At 41.4% G+C, this 18,656-nt stretch overlaps 1 long non-coding RNA gene across 1 annotated transcript; it reads left to right on the top strand.

The window, feature by feature from the left end:
• The first annotated feature begins 875 nt into the window (after nucleotides 1–875).
• On the top strand, nucleotides 876–13,039 carry LOC145515014 (uncharacterized). Its single transcript, XR_014060630.1, has 5 exons — nucleotides 876–928; nucleotides 1,032–1,199; nucleotides 3,216–3,306; nucleotides 3,429–3,498; nucleotides 12,211–13,039. It is a non-coding gene; the product is annotated as an uncharacterized LOC145515014 (long non-coding RNA).
• Nucleotides 13,040–18,656: the final 5,617 nt, after the last annotated feature.

Here is an 18,656-nt window from a genome sequence, read left to right as displayed (position 1 = left end):
GCAGCCCACCAGGCTATCCTCTATCCACAGGATTTCCCAGGGAAGAGTGGGTTGCCATTTCCTTCTCTGGGGGACCTTTGTGACCCAAGGATTGAACCCGTGTCTCTTATGTCTCCTGCACTGGCAGACAGGTACTTTACCACTGAGCCACCTGGGAAAGCCCTATTGGAACACCCCTGCTGCTGCTGAGTCGCTTCAGTCATGTCCGACTCTTTGTGACCCCATGGACTGTAGCCCACCAGGCTCTTCTGTCCATGAGGATTCTCCAGACAAGAATACTGGAGTGAGTTGCCATGCCCTCCTGCAGGGGATCTTCCCAACCCAGGGATCGAACCAGCATCTCTTACGTCTCCAGCATTGGTAGGCGGGTTCTTTACCACTAGCGACACTGAGAAGCCCTTGGAAACTCTGGGTCATTGTTGTTGTTTAGTCACCCTGTCGTGTCCAACTCTTTGCAACCCCATGGACTGCAGCACGCCAGGCCTCCCTGTCCCTCACCATCTCCCGGAGTTTGCCCAAGTTCATGTTCATTGCATCGGTGATGCTGTCCAGCCATCTCATCCTCTGATGCTGTCTTCTCCTTCTGCCCTCAATCTTTCCCAGCATCAGGAATCCCCCTGGTCCTGGGCAAATCCAGACAGTTGATTTCTCTCTTTCTCTCTCTCCCCCCCTCACCTCAGAAGGAAGTTTAGAGACCATCTATGCTAGGTTGGGAGGATCCTCTGGAGTAGGAAATGGTAACCCACTCCAGTATTTTTCTCTAGGAAATCCCACGGACAGAGCAGCCTGATGGCCTACAGTTCATGGGGTCACAAAGAGTAGAACATGACTGAACAATTGAGCATGCACACATGGTTACTTGCTGCACTAGCTGCCCTGGGCTGCTGTAACTAAGTACCATCAACTGGATGGCCTTTACGACAGAAATGTATGTCTTACAATTCTGGAAACTGGGAGTCCAAAATCAAGATATTGGCAGGGTTGGTTCCTTCTGGGGGCCATGAGAAAGCATCTATTCTGTGTCATTCCAGATAGCTTCTGGTGGTTCACTTGCAATCTGTGGCATTCCTCGGCTTGTGCAGACAACACCCCGATCCCTGCCTTCATCTTCGTGTGGTTTTGTCGCTGTGGATGTGTTTGTGCCCAAATTTTCCCCTTTTAAAATGACACCACTCACGTTGGAATAAAACCCCACCCAGGTGCAGTATGACCTCATCCTAACTTAACTAATTACACCTGCAATGACCCTATTTACAAATAAGGGCACATTCGGAAGTACTGGAGACTAGGACTTCACAGATGAATTTTAGGGAAACACAATTCAATCCACAAAATTTGGTGTTGGTTACTTGGGAAACTCGACCTCCCAGGCCTATTTCAACCACCTCATGTAGTTCATGGAGATCAATTATAGTCAGGAATCTCCCAAAGTGAAACTGGTCAATATGATTTTTTTCTACTTCATTTCATATTCCATGTTCTTTTGATGATCTTTCTAGATTAGTTCCAGGCAGCTGACAAGCCAGGCTTTACCCAGGAGTCTCCTATTCACTCCTACCATTATTTGATTTTTATCCTCTAAATGTCTCTCAAGTCACTCTCTACCACAAGTATCTTAACTCAGGCTCTCATCACAACAGCCTCACTCACCTTTCCCTTTGCTCTGATCCAGGGGGCCACCCTTCTAGCTTTCCCTGTACCCTAGTTTCAACAGTGCACATTTCAACAACCTGCTCCCACAGGTGAAGCCCTTAGTGGCTCTGCATAGAGCAGGTAGCATTCAAATGCCTTTGCTTCATAACCAGGGGTTTGGGTGACCTAACTCCTGCCTGACTTCTCAGCCTCGTTCTCTCCTGCCTTGTCCTCACACACAGCAAGTCCCAGTGACACTCATCACTGTGGTTCACCAGATGGTGCTTGCAGGACCTTAGTTCCCCGACCTGGGATTGAACCCAGGCCCCCTGGAGGGGAAGTGTGGAGTCTTAACCACTGGACCACCAGATCGTGCTATAGTCTCTGGCTCCCTGCCTTTGCACACACTCTTCCCTCTACCCCAGATGCCCTTCTCCCCACCACTGGACATCTAAGAAGCTCCTATTTATCCTTTACACTCTGTTCAAGTATGACTTCTTCTGGGAAGTTGCCCCTGATCCTGAAGAATGATTTATGCTGTTCCCACAGAACTACTCCCTGCACTTACCACAAATCAATACACTCTTTATCAGTCTCTTCCTCTTGGTCAGAGGACAAGAAGTTCATGAACCATCTAAAACTGTACCAAAAATGCACTTTGTACCTCATCTCCCCTCACTACTAGATGTGTACCTTGGGGCAAATTATTTAACCATTTTAAGCCAAGAGGTTCCACACCGAATGGCAGATAATAAAAGTATCTGCTTATAATGTTAGGATTAGTACTAAATGAAATAATTAACATAGAGACTTTTACACATGGCCTGGTACACAGCACTTATTCTCAGAAACTGTTGCTGTTATTATCTTGTTCTTATTGTGGTTAATTTCAGAAACACAGCAGTCTCATATGAGGCTCTAGACTTGCACTGACTAGGAGTAAATTCTGGTACTCAACACTTATTAGCCTTGTGTCCTTGGGCTTGTGGCTCATCATCTGTATATCTGCAGATAATAATAACACCTTATAGATATCTGAGGATAAAATATGCTACTTTTGAAGCATTGGGATAGAACCTGGCATGTAGTAAGTGCTCAATAAATAATAGCCTGTAACATAATGGGCTTTCATCAGATTCCTGAAGGGTTCCATGACTGCAGAAAAGATCGAGAATCAATTTTATAGTTTGTGAACACCTTGAGGAAGTCATTGTATATTAATCGCTGTATTTCAATCATATACTATAGCACTGGACACACAGTAGAGGCTCAGTAACTTTTTAAATGAATGGATGAATTGTAAATTGAGCAATAAATGCCAAGTTAAATAATGTCACTTTTCAAGATGTCACAAACAGAGCAACCTCATCCCCTGAGAACATGGTTGAAATTCAGGAAATGGGAGAAGTGTATGTTCCAAAAATGGTGGCTAAAAGCTCCCATACTTTATTCAGAGGAATCATAAAATGTTAGACCTGGACTAGACTTTAGCAATGATCTATTATAGTTCCCTCATTTTGCAGATGAGGAAAATGAGCTGACTCTCAGATCTGATTTCCTCTCCTTTTATGTATAATTCTAAGGTTCGTTATCTGACTTCCTGGCCAAAGCACATCGAGGACAGCAAATCTGGAGAGGAAAATGGAGAGGGAGAACTATGTGTACCCATGATAAGTACCAAGAAGTAAAAGCTGGGCTGGGGACAGGGAAACAAAATAAAAAGAAGACACAAAAACTGAAGAATCACCAGAGCCTACAACACTGTCATGGGGGTAAAAGTGCTCCTTTCTCAACAGATCCACAGGACCTTGATGGTGAGCCAGTCCCAACCATGGAAGAGATTACCTGATGCTTCAGAAAAGCAAGGTTTGCAAAAAATTTAATGTCTGTTAGTTCACAATATTTCTATTAAGAGCTCTTATCCCACTGAGTAGATCAGGAATGCAAACCTCAAGTTTTCATAGCACCACCCTAGACTCCATAACTCTGAGGTTACGGCAAAGCTTCCAAGAGATGTCAATAATGTTGAAACACTGGTGAGTTGGTCCCTGGGTCCCTGAGTCACCTGCACACATGGGTGAGCTCGCTGTTGCCCTCAGCACTTCTGCTCCTCACCCATCCTTGGCTCACTGCTGCTTGGCATCAGTCCCGCAGAGTAATGATCTTCCTGCAAAGCTCTGCCTGGCTCTTCTGGAGGCAGCACTCATGCATTCCTGTCCAGGCAAGGGAGGTCTGCATCTCTGTCTCTCTACCTCTTTGTTCCTCTCCTGCCATTCCCCCATTCTCCCCATCCCCTTCTTTCTCTGTAGCTTTTCCTTCTCCTCCTCTGCCCTGGGGTGTATATATTTCCAGTCTGAAGGATTATTCATCTTCATGCATGTTTCCACAGCCCAAGTCTGCTTTCTTTCAGCCACTCTCCTAATCCACTAAGTTGTTCTAAGAACCTGGGCCTTTGAACCACAAAAACCGGACAGATGCACAGTGTATTGCTGCCTTCCACCTCATCATAGTCCTTCTTTGAGACAATGAAAAAAAACTGATCCTGCTTGGATAAGGGAAAGGAAAAAAGAGAAAAGCAGAGAAGGAAAAACATAGTGCATATCTCAAAATGCATTATCCCATCACATATGTAATATGTTCCAGAAATGCTGTTGCCCAAATGATATTCAAAAGAGAGTTAATAGCCATAAAAAAGAATGAAATTTTGATATCTGCAGCAACATGGATGGACTTGGATGGCCTTATGCTTACTGAAATAATTCAGACAGGGAAAGACAAATATTGTATGATCTCACTTATATGAGAAATCTTAAAAATACAACAAATGAGTGAATATAGCAAAAAAAATCCCAGCAGAATCAGGTATATAGAAAACAGAACAGGGTTATTAGTAGGGAGAGGGAAGCAGGGAGGGGCAAGAAAGAGATGCTAACTATTATATGTAAAATAAGCTACAAGGCTCTGCCATGACCTAGAGGGCTGGGATGGGAGAAGGAAAGAGAGGCTCAAGAAGCAGGTGATATATGTATAATTATGTCTGATTTGCATTGTTGTACAACAGAAACCAGGGTTTTCCTGGTGGCTCAGCCAGTAAAGAATCCACCTGTAATGCAGGAGCCTCAGGAGATGCAAGTTCGATCCCTGGGTCAGGAAGATCCCTTGGAGGAGGGCATGGCAATCCACTCCAATATTCTTGCCTGGAAAATCTTATGGACAGAGGAGCCTGGCAGGCTACAGTCCTTAGTCCTTAGGCTACAGTCCTTGTAGAGTCTGACACAACTGAGCAACTAAGCCCACACACATGGCAGAAACCAACACAGCACTATAATCTTCCTCCAATTAAAAAAATTGAAAATAAAATAAGCCAAAAGGATATATTGTACAATATGGGGAATATATCCACTATTTCTTAAAAAATATATAGTATAATCTTTGAAAATTATGAATCACTATATCGTATACCTGTAGCATATAATATTGTACAGCAACTACACTTCAATTTAAAAGTTTTTTTTTTAAAGAGAGAGTTAATTTTCAATCATCCAAAAAATTTATGACTGTGCAATAACTCATTCTCCTGCATGCTGAATAAATAAATGCCTTGTTACTGGATGCCTATAATAGCACTGAGCACCATTTCCCAAAACATATAGGAAAGATCTCACTGATATTTTGTACTGATGATGAATTCAAGGTGAAGAGAGGCAGAACTTTTCCATAACATGTGCTGAGGACAGAAATGGGATTGAGTGAGTCACTGCTGACAAGGAGTGCACAGATCAGTACCAACCCTTAGAGCAGGGAGCCTTTATTTTCTCCGTCAGCCTTGATGCTTTCAAATTGTGGTGTTGCAGAAGACTCTTGGGAGTCCCTAGGATGGCAAGGAGATCAAGCCAGTCTAGAAGGAAATCACTCTAAAAATTTATTGGAAGGACTGATGCTGAAGCTGAAACTCCAATATTTCGGCCACCTGATGTGAAGAGCTGACTCATTGGAAAAGACCCTGATGCTGGGAAAGATTGAAGGCAGGAGGAGAAGGGGATGACAAGGGCCGAGATGGTTGGATGGCATCACTGACTCAATGCACATAAGTTTGAGCAAGCTCCGGGAGATGGTGAAGGACAGGGAAGCCTGGTATGCTGCAGTCCATGGGGTTGCAAAGAGTCGGACACGACTTAAAAACTGAACAACAGCTTGAAGGGTTTTGTAGCCCAAGGCTGAATGTGCCAAAGCTGTCAGGTCCACTGTTTAGTTAGTGGCACAGGGGATGCTGAGGCACAGTGCTCTGGGGTCAGTGCATGTGCCGCTGGCTTTATGCTCCCCTCTACCCACCCAGGATGATAACTGTATCTTCAAAGCCACTCAGCCCATGCCCATTTGGTTGCACAAGAAATCAAGAGAAAAAGAATTATTTGAGATGTTGGTATCTCTGGCCTTATTTCCAAACAGAAAAAACAGATAATTGAATTATGTCATCTTCCCTTTGTACAGAGAGGAAAAGGCTTAAGTTAGACAAGAAATCACAGAATTGCTTTCTGAAAGATGGAAGGCACTGAAATTATGCAATAATAGGTCAGGAAAGGTGCTAAAATACTCTGGCTGCTAACGCAGTAAGCTCATCAGACAGGCACCGATTCAGGAAATTCCTGATTCACATTCCATATAACTGCGACTTCACTTTCACTTTTCCCTTTCATGCACTGGAGAAGGAAATGGCAATCCACTCCAGTATTCTTGCCTGGAGAATCCCAGGGACGGCGAAGCCTGATGGGCTGCCGTCTATGGGGTCGCACAGAGTCGGACACAACTGAAGCGACTTAGCAGCAGCAGCAGCAGCAGTTTCAGTTTGAGAAAGAGTATTTGGACATCTCAGAAATGTTATCATTTTTCAAATGTTATCAGGATCTTAAAATGTAAAATTAAAACTTTTTCATTTATAAGGCTCTTTACAGTATGAAAGTAGAGTGAAAGTCACTCAGTCATGTCCGACTCTTTGCAATCCCATGAACTATACAGTCCATGGAATTCTCAAGGCCAGAATGCTGGAGTGGGTAGACTTTCCCTTCTCCAGGGGATCTTTCCAACCCAGGGATCAAACCCAGGTCTTCCACATTGCAGGCAGATTCTTTGCCAGCTGAGCCACAAAGGAAGCCCTCTTTACAATATAGCCGCTGTCTAAATTTTGAACCACATCTCCAAGTTTCTCCTCGTATAGCTTATCCACGTTTTGTGAGTATTTTTGCAGCCCTTAGTCCCATCATCTTTTTTCACCATTCTATGTCCTGGTGTTTCTGCTCACCCTCCAGTTCACTGGGCAAATGTCTATTTCTCCTCCAAGACACAGATTTAGTGTTACCATCAGTGAACAAAACGGCCCCCACCTCTCAGAGATTTGGTTCCTCTGGTCTCCGGGTTCCCACTTTATCTTAGAGAGATATCTACAGTAGTTAGCACAGCGGAATTAAAAAGGGAAATATGCTTGGAGCTCCTGTTCTTGCATTTAGTTGTATAATCTTGAGTGAGCTACCTAACCTCTCTCTCTGCTTCAGTTGCCTCACCTTTAAACTTCACATGAAGTTTAAATGACATAAGAATGAGTTTTTTCATGGTGCCTATTACATATGTGTTCCATCAAAACATTAGTTATTGTATTACAGTTAATGATTGTCTATTTTTCATCTGAGCAAGCCTCAATTTGAAGGTCCGCCATATTTGTTTTGTATTCTTCATTCTTACCACAGTGCCTGATGCACAGTAGGCACTTAAGAAACAGGTTTAATTAGCTAATTAATAAGTGGAGAGATGAAGGGGCTATGTTTCTGAGAGGCCATGATCTCTAGGAGACAAGGCAGGAGTAAGTAATAGTGTGTTGGGAGAGTAGGTCCCTGAATACCGTCAGGACTGGATTTGGCACAGGGTCCCTGGGAGCCAAGAGTCATGAGATGCAAGACCAGCCATGGAGCTCAGAGACAGCACCTGAGGACATCCCATGAGTACCTGAATAAAGGACATAACTTTAAGAAGTAGACAGGAGTAGGTAAAGCCTTGTAGGTTCATTATACAGGAGGGCTCAGAACTCTCTCAGGATGAGGGAGATCAGAGCATATTTGAAGGCTTTGAAAGGACAGTTTCACTGGGGAGGAGGAGTTGAAGAACCTGATGATGAACTGAGAAGGGAGGAGAGCAAAATCTGAGTCCTTAGAAAGAGCTAGGGTCAAGGACACAGGTGGGGGGCCTGCCTCCTGTGATAAATGCTCTTTTCTTAGTCTGAAATAAAGGGAAGAGAATGGCTGGACCTCCATGTTTTAAAGTTTAAAGTCTTTAATGATCTTTAACAACATCTTTAAACATCTTTAAAGTTGTTCTCATCACCTCTAGAATCTTAACTTTATACTCTGCCACTTTGCTTTGTCTCCCACCCCCAAGGACAAATTATATAGAGCTTGGGCCAAGGACAGCTCTAAAACTTAATATAGAGAACTGAGCATAATATACACAACTGAATAGCAAATGCTGTGGACTAAATGTGCCTCCCCAAAATTCATATATTGAAGCCCTAACCCCTAAAGTGGTAGTTCAGTTTAGTTCAGTCGCTCAGTTGTGTCTGACTCTTTGTGACCCCATGGACTGCAGCACGCCAGGCTTCCCTGTCCATCACCAACTCTCAGAGCTTGCTCAAACTCATGTCCATTGAGTCAGCGATGCCATCCAACCATCTCATCCTTTGCCTTCTCCTCCAGCCTTCAATCTTTCCCAGCATCAGGGTCTTTTCCAATGAGTCAGTTCTTCACATCAGGTGGCCAAAGTATTGGAGTTTCAGCTTCAACATCAGTCCTTTCAATGAACACCCAGGACTGATCTCCTTTAGGATGGACTGGTTTGATCTCCTTGCAGTCCAAGGGACTCTCAAGGGTCTTCTCCAACACCACAGTTCAAAAGCACCAATTCTTAAGCATTCAGCTTTCTTTATAGTCCAACTCTCACATCCATACATGACTACTGGAAAAACCATAGCTTTGACTAGATGGACCTTAGTTGGCAAAGTAATGCCTCTGTTTTTTAATATGCTGTCTAGGTTGGTCATAGCTTTTCTTCCAAGGAACAAGCGTCTGTTAATTTCATGGCTGCAATCACCATCTGCAGTGATTTTGGAGCCCCCCAAAATAAAGTCTCTCACTGTTTCTATTGTTTCCCCATCTATTTGCCATGAAGTGATAGGACCGGATATCATGGTGGTATTCAGAGACAAAGTCTTTGGGAGGTAACTAGGATTAGGTGAGGCCAGGAGGGTGGGGCCCTGATCTGATAGAATCAGTGCCTCCTAAGAAGAGACTATAGACAGCTTGTGCTGTCTCGCTATGCATGCACAAAAGAGTGGTCATGTCAACACACAGTGAGAAGGCAGCCACCTGCAAGCCAGAAACAGTCCTCACCAGAACCCAACTATACTGAGACTCTTATCCCAGACTTCTGGCCTCCAAATCTGTGCAAAATTTATTTCTATTGTTTCAACAAACAAGCAAAAACCATAATACAAAAAGAGAAAATGTGTAAGAAAGCCTGTATGTTATATGGACTTTCTCAGTGATGTAGGAAGCAAAATTGTCTCCTGTGAGAGAAGGGATGGGAATATGAAGATATGATCCAGAGGTCTCTGGATTACCCAGTGTCAAACTGTGACACCATGACCAAACCCTCCCCACCCCCCATGGTCCTGGGAAAATTCCTTTCACTCCTTGTGCATCAGTTGTCTCATTTGTAAAATGGGAAATACAATGATACCTAGCTCTCTCATAGAATTACTAGAAGAATTCAGTGACTGAATAACTGCTAAACATTATAGGATAGCCTGAACTAGAGTAAGTGGTATAGTAGCATTTGCTATTATTGTTGTTTTATTTTGTTTATTAACATTATTAATGTTATTATCAGAGAAGGAAGAAGAGCCTTCTGTGTATTAGAACATGTTTAGACCAGTCATTATGGGAAGTGCCTAGGAAAATCAATAAGAAATCGATATTGTGTAGCACATGTGTTGCAGTGGACATAGCCACATTGTGGTCCTGTGTCCTTCAACAGCAGGGAATAGAGGCAAGGAGCAGAGAAGGTAGGAATCTGTCCCTGGGGGTGGGAGATAAAGCAAAGTGACAGAGTAGAAAGTTAAGATTCTAGAGAGTGTGATGAAGACAACATTAAAGATGTCAAACATGGAGGCCGAGCCAGGAAGGAATCAAGGGAAGCTAGGCATGGGCTAATGGACCAGTTATGGGCCCAGAGAGTAACCTATATCCATTTATAGAGGCTAGAGTTAATGACTTTCAAGCTATAGTATAAGTCATTCTCTCAATTCTGTTCAGTCGCTCAGTAGTGTTCAACTGTTTGCTATCCCCATGGACTGCAGCACGCCAGGCTTCCCTGTCCATCACCAACTCCCAGAGCCCGCTCAAACTCATGTCCATCGAATCGGTGATGCCATCCAACCATCTCATCCTCTGTCATTCCCTTCTCCTTCTGCCTTCAATTCTCTACTGAGTGTCTATTAAATTTGGCAGTGAGAACCAAAAGGTTGTTCGGCCTGTAGTAGGTGTGAAATATTCTGAGTAAAAGAACATCTCTAGAAATATGACACAGTTATTCCAGACTTCCTTCCCATCCATGCTCTGTTCCTCCTTATCAGCACTACCCTGGACACAGATACACACTGAAAGCAAGACAAGAGCATTGATGGGAGTGGATGACCCAGAAATGCAGAAGGACAAGTTCAGTCCCTGACAGAGTAGCGAGAGGAGCCAATCAGGAGGCTCTGTTGAGAGGGAGGGGACATCAAGTTGGAGATTTCACTGTCACCTTAGTTCCATCGGTTGGTTTTTTAATGTCAATTTCTTACATAAAAATTGTATATTCTTATCACTTTATTTTACATTTCTTTGATTGCTAGTGAAATTGAATGTTTATTCACATGTGCATCATCTTCATTTTTTTAACCAGCTTTCCAGTGGAGATCTTAGAGATCTTTCTATTGATTGGAAAAGCTCTTTATACATTTATGATATCAGTCTCTTGCCATATTTATTGCAAGTTCCCCCAGTTTGACATTTATCATTAATAGTGTTCATAATCTATTGTGACAAACCAAATTCTTAAATTATTATGTAGTCAAATCTACTTTTTTCTGTCATATTTTCTTCTATTGCTTTAGAGAGGCCTTTCTGGCCCGGAATAAGTAAACATTTATTTATATTCTTCTTGCATTTTAATGAGTTGCATTTTTTTTCCTTTTCACATTTAATTATTACACTAAAGTGGGAATTATTTTGGTTTTGGGTTTACAGAGTTACTAAGGGAGAATAATACCATTTTCCAAATACCTAAATAGTTCTGAATAATCTTTTTTTTGTCTTGTCTATAAGACACTGCCTTTTAATTAAAGACTTCAGGAAACAAGATATCTTTGAGATATCCTCAAAAGACCCAACATACAATTTCAGTTTCCGAAACTGTGGTGGGTGAAACAGTGGTGGGTTAGATTTCATGTTTTGAAGGGGACAGAAGGAGGTGGGCAGAGAAAATTTCTCATCTCTCAGATCATCCCAAGGAATCTCTAAATAAGGTTCCTGTGGTTGGATAATCACTTCATCATTATTGCATTTAAGATCAAGCATCATAAAGGAAATGGGATATTTGAGTTGTGATGTCCTAAAGTACAGGCTGTATACAGCAAGGGTCTAGAGGATTATGGTTTTGTTCAGGAAAGCACACATGCATCCTAATTAAATACATAGTTAATACACAAATATATCCTATGTCTATAGGAGTGTAAGCTCCCCAAAGACAGAAACTCCCTCTTCTATTTTCACTACTAGCTCTTCTTCCCTAGTCCTCTATCCCCCTGGTTTACCCTTTTGAATAGTAGAGGCATCAGCAAACTGGTGACCAACCTGAACACTACTTCTTGGCTCCAGAACCACCTGCCTCGATCTCTTGTCTCAATTCCTTACACTTTCTTCATTCTTTTGAGTCCATCCCCTGAGACCGTCCCTCCATCTGAAAGAAGGCAGTTCATTTACAAGTGTTTCTCTTTTTAGGAATAGCCTCCAAGGCTCCAGTGAGACAGTGGGCAGAGGGAAGAACAGCTAGGCCCATGGGTCATGTAGCCAGGATGTGGCCACAAGGATGAAAATCCGGCTCTGACTTCACTGGGGCAAGATGGCCCGCTGGTCTTGTGGGTGCCAGCAGAGAACAAAGTGGAAAGAAAACTGGCTTCTCCCCAGTCATTTTCCTGGGTGGCAATTGTGGTTTCTCAGAGCTGAAAGTATGTCAGATATTAATGATCAGAGGGAGCTATTTAAAGTCTTGCTTTTCACAGTGATGCAACTAGGTCTAGAGTATGATAGAAGGGTTTAGGGTGGAAGGATGGGAAAAGAGTGATCCAAAGCCAGCACTGGACCCCTGAAGCTGATGTCCTTGTCACGTAGGAGGGAGCCCATGTGTATAGAAGCTTGGCTGTCTCTCCAGGCCAAGAGCCCGCACTGCCCTAGCTCACACCACACAGAGACTGATCTGTATTTACTCTCTCAGGGAAACACAGAACCAGGCATGGCTGACCAGAGTTGCCACCAAGACCAGAATTCCCAAAGAAGCATGGGAGACAGAGCCCGACATCGTGTCTGTCACAGGCCAGAGGGTTCTGAGGACAGAAGCTGAGTGTGAGTGATGGATGCATCACAGACACTGACTCCTTGCTGGGAGCACCTCTCCCAGTGTTCACCCGGGGTTCTCACCCGTGCCTGCAGGCGCAGTTTATCTCCCAGCTTCAGCATGTGCTTCTCCTTGGAGAGATACCACTCCCCTACTTGTGTGGAGAATAGGACTGGAAAGAGCCAAGGAGCCCTAAGAAATGTCCTCCCCATGGGCTTCCCAGGTGGTGCTAGTGGTAAAGAACCCACCTGCCAATGCAGGAGATCAAAGAGTTGTGGGTTCAGTCCCTGAGTTGGGAAGATATCCCCTAGAGGAAGGCATGTCAACCCACTCCAGTATTCTTGCCTGGAGAATCCCATGGACAGAGGAACCTGGTGGGCTACAGTCCATAGAGTCACAAAGAGCCAGACATGACTGAGCGACTTAGCACACATGCACATCCTTTCTTATTTGGCAGCTTGAAAGCTGGACTGAAGCTGAAGGCATAGTTCCCATGGTAACAGGGCCAGCCCAACAGGAGGGGCTCCAGAGCTTTGGGGTACATTTGTGAGAGAATCAGTAAGACTTCCATTGACCCTATCCAAGTTTTTCAAGTTATGATTCTCTTTGGCTAAGCCAATGGAAGTCCCTGAATGGCCTTCTATATTCACTATGATCATGCTGAAAATTTTAGAATTAGTTTATCACATAAAAAGAACTTTTTTAAAAACATTTGACTTGTGTGAGACTCTGTACAAATACAAAAACATATTAAGATCCAAACTCTAAGTTCAAGGAGCTTTTGTAGCAGAGGAACCAGGATGTCAAGTTTTAAAGAGCTGAATATAAGTTCTAAATGATGATGGAAAACAGCAACAGAAAAACAGTAATAAAGCAGCAAATGATTAATTGTCCATGCATAGGACACACAACAACCTACTGAGGGATCTGTGTCAGGGAAGTTTTGGAAGACCTTTCAAAGTCGGCAGGATTTGAACTGAGTTCAAGATGGTCAGGTCCTGCCTGGCTTGAAAGAATGAAAGAGAAGGGGCAGTCCAGGAGAAAGCTAAAGCTCAGAGCAGAATGCAGAAGTTGTGGTCAGAGAACAATGAATGAACACCTCTAATGAAGTCTGGGGCTCACGTGTGGCCTATGGGGAGATGAGTTTATGGAATAGCTCCATTCTGAAGGGACAGACATAGGATGAAACACATTTGATTACAGGAAAGGCTATGAGCATGGAAACTAGAGTGAGGGTGATCAGGACCATTAGGGACAAGTATATGGGCACTGAATCCCCAAGAGATTGGGCACCTAAAAATCAGTGAGCACTGAAGATAAATTTATGCAATTTTGTAGCTTTGCTACAGACCACTTGCAGCATGAAATTAAAAGTCACTTGCTCTTTGGAAGGAAGTCTGTGACAAACCAAGGCAGCATATTAAAAAGCGGAGACATCAGTTTACCAACAAAGGTCTGTATAGTCAAAGCTATGGTTTTTCCAGCGGTCATGTATGGGTGTGAGAGTTGTACCATAAAGAAAGCTGAGAGCCAAAGAAATGATGCTTTTGAACTGTGGTGTTGGAGAAGACTCTTGAGAGTCCTTTGGACTGCAAGGAGATCCAACCAGTCCATCCTAAAGGAAATCAATCCTTAATATTCATTGGAAGGACTGATGCTGAAGCTGAAGCTCCAATTCCTTGGCCACCTGATGTGAAGAGCTGATTCACTGGAAAAGACCTTGATGTTGAGGAAGACTGAAGGCAAAATGAGAAGGGGTAGCAGAGAATGAGATGATTAGACAGCATCACCTAATCAATGGACATGAATTTGACCAAACTGCAGCAGATAGCAGAGGACAGAGGTGCCTGACGTGCTGCAGTCCATGGGGTTTCAAAGAGGCAGACAAGATTTAGTGACTGAACAACAACAACAAACCTCTGGGGATAATAATCCAGTAACTCACTCTTCCCAGAGCAAGCTGATCAGCATGTAGGAGCAAGTGCTTATCTGTTGTGAAAACCTAATTGGTCCTTAGTGAAGCCCAAATACTGCCTTTAACTATACTACAAACACAAAGCATGTGACCTGTCTACAGAGAAGCACAGAAAATATCCTGATTGGTGATAAAATCAAATGTAAGAGGGCATGTGCACATACATGTTCCATGGATGTAGGAGCGACCTGAACTTCCAAATATACCTGCATACAAAATATTGAGCTCCAACAACTTAAAACCACTGATTTTTGGCTAAGTACCTTCAACATTTTTTTCAGAAGCCATTTTAAGTATCTTAAAATGCATGGATCCACAGAAGTTTCAAAAATCAAGCCACTGTTTTTCTCCAGTGACAGATCGTAGCATGCCTTAGCCTGCTTTGTCTCCATACCAACATTGGAAAGGGATTTCAAGTTGAATCCTGTCCATTTTTCATGGCCATGAAACCTTTTCCCATGCTCTGGCCCACACTGATTTTTCTAGTTTTCTACATATTTGGATATTTAATGATACCTAGTTTTCCTGATCACTGCCTCTAACATGTATGACTTTTCTGCAACAGTCTTGTCACCTGAAGCATCAGCATCCCTTAGGGGGATGTCAGGAATGCAGAATGTCTTCCTTGGAAAGGTCTTGATGCACTTTTGCCCAAGATTCATTTCCTCTTCCTGCTCCAGTGCTCTGACCCGCCCAGTGCAGTGTTCCAGCCTTCACTATCCTCCAGGCCCATGGATGCCCCCGTTCCTAACCTGTGCCCCATATTCCCCTCCTGCTTGCAATGGCCCTGCTTCCCTGTCCACACCCCAGGTGACCATATGTTCATGGTGCTCCTGGTTGGGAATGGACTTGAATCTTTTTGATTCTGACTGTTTACCAAGTCTGGATTTCTGTGGGTAACCCAATCAACAGAAGTTGTGTGTTTTTCTTCCTCAAAGACCTGGACACCTAAGTAATGACAACTCCAATCAGAGAAGTAGTTTCAATAAACAAGTGCTGTAATGCTAAATTATGAGAAAAGAAAAACAGCATCTCAGGCTTCACCCCAGACAAACTGAATCAGAAACTGCTATTTAACAAGACCCTGGGAGTTTGGGTGCACACTAACATTTGAGAGGCATTTCTCTAGGAGACAGGGACCTTATTCTGTATTTCATTTGTATTCGCACCCCTCCAAAATTACATAGAACCATGGCAGCCATGAAATAGATTGAACATATTCTTGCTAAATTTAGTTGAAATGGTTCTCAATGGCCAGCCACTCTTACAAAGGAAATGGTGCCTTAACCGTTTTATTGGATTCAAACAATCACCCAGGGAGACAGGCAAAAAAAAATTTCATTCTCATTTTATAAATAAGGAAATAGAGGCTAGGAAGGGCTTCAGAATTTCTTAAGGTCAAACAACTAAAATTTAGGAAATACCAAGGACTTTCAAAGGAAATTGAATAAAGTGATAATTAAAGACAGATGGTGACTACCAAGAAGGAAGAAAGAACAATTTGAAAACAAATAGAATACATTAATATTTAAGAAAAACTTCACTCTGGTTTATCTTTTAATCTTAATTTCAAACTTTTTAATCTCTTTTGCATGATACTCACACACTGAAGCGATGATGTGGAATCTCGTAATACTCCTTTAGTAGATAAACTCCTGGGCCTTGCACTACACACACAAACAAATATTGAACTCATGGCATATCCAAATTATTGTCAAGCATGAACTAGAAAGACTTACAACCTTTGTTGGTGTTTCTGACTGCCTTGTCCCAAAATAACCGCACCTTAAAAGTAAAATATCTTTTATTCAAGGCATTGTTTAGGAAAAAAAAGGAAAACCTGAAATTTTTTTATTTTGTCTTTTTCCAGGATGAATGAGACTATTTTCAAAACAAGGATGTTTTTTAAAGACATAACACTAGAAATGTTGATGATATTTGTTTGAGAAAAATACAATAAAATTTCCCAAAAGTTTGATAATAACTTTTTAGAAAAAATAAACATAACAATTAAATGTGTTCTTTTAGACCCATTACAAATAGCTAGAGACAAAATAAAATAAAAAGATTATATTATAACTGAAATGGTTAAATGCATATTTATTTAATTCAAGACATAAATGAGTTACTTATTCCAATAAAAATTAAAACTCATAGTGGGAAAAATAAAAGATAAGAGGAATAATTTGAGAGATATATATTGATCCTTGTTGGAAAGACCATATATAGTAGTAATGACAATAAGTCCTAAGCAAATATTTATAGATTTTATGCAAAACCAAGATCTCAAATGAATACATTATAGACTCTGACAAACTCTCAGTGTAATTCATCTAGAAGAATAAGCTATCAAGAATACTGAAGTGTTCTTTTAAAAAAGATAATTACAATGGCTTGCTATACAAGATTTTAAAACATGATTTATAGCAACAATTATCAAAACTATCAGTTATTGGGTTAAAAATAAGAAAAGTTGATCAGTGTTTAAAATCTCAGAATAGTGATTTTAAACTAAGTATTTAATATCCAAATAACCAAAGCAACAGCCACACTACACTAATGACATACTGAATTTATTGTCAACTTAGATTTCAAATCTTTTGCACATATTGTATGCTCTACCCAAGTTTTTTTCCCATTCTCTATTTTGTTAAAGAATAACTTTCAAAGAAAGATAAAATTATGATTCTCACATAAATATAAAATGAAGATTTTATTTAACTCATTATCTAATAAGGGAACCCAGCAGATGTTACTTTTCATTCAAAGGAGAATCCAAAGAACGGACACACTTATAGATCAGGAATATTGAAATAAATTTGCAAATATGTGCAAAACTAGTGAATCTGCAGTGTCAACTGAGCTTCTACCAGACAAAATTTATTTGCATTGATAAGTCTATAGACAAGGATTACTTTAAACTGCTATCAGTTATCTATTAATACAACTCACATAACTGTAAAATAGTTCAAAGGCAATGAAAGATGCAGACTCTCCACAGAATCAGAATCAGATAATTCAGAATCATGGGTCCTAAATAACGCATAGTCTGCCACTGAAGCACACGTTTTTCTCTACCATTTGCACAGTTGTTTCTTTTTTGTACCCAGCTGAAGAGCTTTATATTTGTGTTTATTAGACCCAATATTGATAGCCTCAGGCAATCATAATCCCCATCCCTCCAAGCTATATGAGTGTGTGTATTTGATCAGGATGTTATCAATACCATTGTCTAAGCCATTGATTTTTGTGTAAACAAGTTGAACATAGCAGAAAATCAAAGTACATATATATCTGACATAATGTAGAGCAATATCATCCTTTCAAACAGCAAAAAATAGATATCAAACACAGAAAACAGAAAGAAGCAGGATGAGTAAAATAGATATGCTATTTCACCTATGTAACAGGTGTCTTTTTGAAGACAGCTGGATGCTAGGTAGAGTCCTAGGTGCTGAGGGCACTATGACAAATGAAGACAAATGCCTGCACTCGTGGCAATTTATAGTCTGGGGTGGAGTGGGGAAAACTGTTATTAAACAAACAATTTATATGTCGGAATAATGGTAAGTGATGTGCTGAATGTGGTAAGTGGTACCAGAGAGAATTATAGGCTGTTTAGCAAGTGTAGAAGGTAGATATGAACATACTAACCATTATCATTTGTTTCAGTCTTCCAGATATTAGGTCTCTATCTTTTATTTTCTCCGTCTTTGGGAGTTTGTAAGGATGTTGAAGTGGAAACCAAGAGTCCAGAGCTGAGAGAGAACTGCTACTCACCAGCAAATGAGGATGGCCAGTAGCTTGCTTGATTTTTCTCCTCTTTCAGAACAACCAACAGTACCAAGCAAATGCTTCCTTTCAGTAGTTTTCTTTCAATAGGATGTGCAAGAAGAAGACAAAGCCCTAGCTATTCAGATTCTATTATAACCAAATGTATAAAGCACTGTTACTACAGACATTAGGATATAAAATAGCTTTGTTATACTGCTATAGAAATGTACTTTTCCATTCAAATAGAGCTAACCCTGCACATGCATACAACAAATGGTGGAAATGCTAGCATAATTTTATGAGAAATTAAAGTTTAATCAAAACAAGTAGAAGACATTTGCCACACATCATAACTGACAAATTATTGGGTACTGCATATTTAAATACTCCATAAAGTTAACAAATAATTCCATAGAAGCTGGACGTTTCATGAAAGAAGAAAGACTTATGGCCAGAAAGTATATGAAATATGTTCAACCTCATCAAAAGAGAATCTAAATTAAAACCACAAATATTTTGCTCTCACCACACTAGCAAAAATGTAAAATTTGGCAATAACTAGTGTTGAAGAGAATGT

Source organism: Giraffa tippelskirchi, chromosome 7, assembly GCF_054371585.1.
Source record: "Giraffa tippelskirchi isolate mGirTip1 chromosome 7, T2T-mGirTip1v1.2.pri, whole genome shotgun sequence".
Classification (NCBI taxonomy): Eukaryota; Metazoa; Chordata; class Mammalia; order Artiodactyla; family Giraffidae; genus Giraffa; species Giraffa tippelskirchi.
The sequence above is the reverse complement of the archived record's forward strand: the minus strand, read 5'-3'. Positions and strand labels throughout refer to the sequence as shown.